Source organism: Suricata suricatta, chromosome X (genome assembly GCF_006229205.1).
Source record: "Suricata suricatta isolate VVHF042 chromosome X, meerkat_22Aug2017_6uvM2_HiC, whole genome shotgun sequence".
In the NCBI taxonomy this organism is placed as follows: domain Eukaryota; kingdom Metazoa; phylum Chordata; class Mammalia; order Carnivora; family Herpestidae; genus Suricata; species Suricata suricatta.
Genome location: NC_043717.1, coordinates 96,128,014 through 96,129,960, shown reverse-complemented (window position 1 = coordinate 96,129,960; position 1,947 = coordinate 96,128,014). Strand labels below are relative to the sequence as shown.

The following is a 1,947-nucleotide window of genomic DNA, read 5'->3' as shown; positions in this document are numbered from 1 at the left end:
GTATCACCTCACACCTGTCAGAATGGCTATTATTTTTTTTTAAAAGGCAACAAGTTTTGGCAAAGATGTGGAGAAATTGGAACCCTTATATACTGCTGGTGGGAATGCAAAATAGTACAGTCATTATGGAAAACAGAATGGAAGCCTCGCAAAAAAAATTAAAAATAGAGCCACCATATGATCCATTTCTGAGTATTTATCCACAATTACTAAAATCAGGGTCTCAAAGAGGTATCGGCACTCCCATGTTCATTGAAGCACTATTCACAATAGCCAAATTGTGGAAATAACCTCAATGTCCCTAATTAGATGAATAAAGAAAATGTGGTATATACATGCAATGGAATATTGTTCAGCATTAAAAAAGAAGGGAGCTCACTTCAGCAGTACATATACTAAAACTGGACCTACACAGAGATTAGCATGGCCCCTGCACAAGGATGACATGCAAATTTATAAACCATTCCCTATTTTTTCAAGAAACACCACAAAAAAGAAAGAAATGTTGTAAAATGTTACAACATGGATGAACCTTGAGGACATTATGCTAAATAAGATAAGGCAGGAACAAAAAGATAAATACCATATTATTCCATTTATATGAGGCACCTAAAATAATCAAATTCATAGAATCAGAGTGGAATGGTGGTTGCCTGGGGCTGGGAGTAGGGGAAACAGGGAGTTGCTAAGCAATGGGTATAAAGTTTCAGGTAAGCAGATGAGTAAGTTCTAGAGATCTGCTGTACAACACTGTACTTATATTCAACAATAATGTAATGTATAATTCACAATTTTTAGGAGGGACGATCTCATGACCAGCATTTTACTAAAATAACATTTAACTTCATTTTTAAATGAAGTCCCAATAAATTTTAAATGATTTAAATGACAAAATATTTTCTATGACCACAATGAAATGAAGCTGTAAGTCAGTAGCAGAAGAAAAACTGGAAAATTAACAAATATGTGGAAATTAAATAACACACTCTTAAAACACTGATTCAAAGAAGAAAGCAGAAAGGAAATGAGATGTATGAAATTAAAATCACAACATGATAAAACTTATGAGATATAGGAAAGAAATTTAGAGCTGTAAATATATGCATTAAAAAAGAATAAGTATCTTAAATCAATAACTTAACTTTGTCCTTTAAGAAGCCAAAAAAAAAAAAAAAGAAAAAGAAAAGATCTAACTAAATACAAACCTAGTAGAATGAAATAAACAATAAATATTGGAGTGAAGATAAAAAGAGAATATTACAGTGAATCAACAAAACAAAAAGGTAGCTCTTTGAAAAGACCAACAAAGTTGACAAACATTTCCCTAGAATAACAAAGAAAAGAAAAAGAGGAAAGACTCCAATCAAAAGTTAAAGGGAAGTGGGTGATGGTCATGGTAGGGGGCACTTGTGGGGAGAAGCACTGGGTGTTATATGGAAACCAATTTGACAATAAACTATTATAAAAAATATAAAAAGTACTTCGGGTAAAATAAAACTTCAAAAGGCAACCTTACATAAATATAAAGAATTATAAGAAAATATTATGAATAACTGCACACCAACAAATTAGGTAATTGAGATGAAATGGAAAACATTGTACTGGAAGTTCTAGCCAGAGCAATGAGACAAATGAACAAACCAAAAAAAACCCCTCATATCAGAATGGGAAAAGTAAAACTATATTCACGAATTTCATGATCTTATATGTAGAAAATCCTAAAGAATTCACAAACTACTAGAGCTAATAAACAAATTCATCAAAGTTGCAGGATAAAATATCAACACGCAAAAATCAGTTGTATTCTTATATATGATTAGTGAACAATCTGAAAAGGAAGTTAACAAAATATATTTACAGTAATAGCAAAAGGAATGAAATACATTGGAATAAATTTAGCCAAGGAAGCACAAAAGTTAAAACATAAATACTACAAAGCATTACTGA

At 31.3% G+C, this 1,947-nt stretch overlaps 1 non-coding gene across 1 annotated transcript; it reads left to right on the top strand.

Moving 5' to 3' along the window:
- Positions 1-371: 371 nt before the first annotated feature.
- LOC115284471 lies at positions 372-475 on the top strand. Its single transcript, XR_003905224.1, has one exon. It is a non-coding gene; the product is annotated as a U6 spliceosomal RNA (small nuclear RNA).
- Positions 476-1,947: the final 1,472 nt, after the last annotated feature.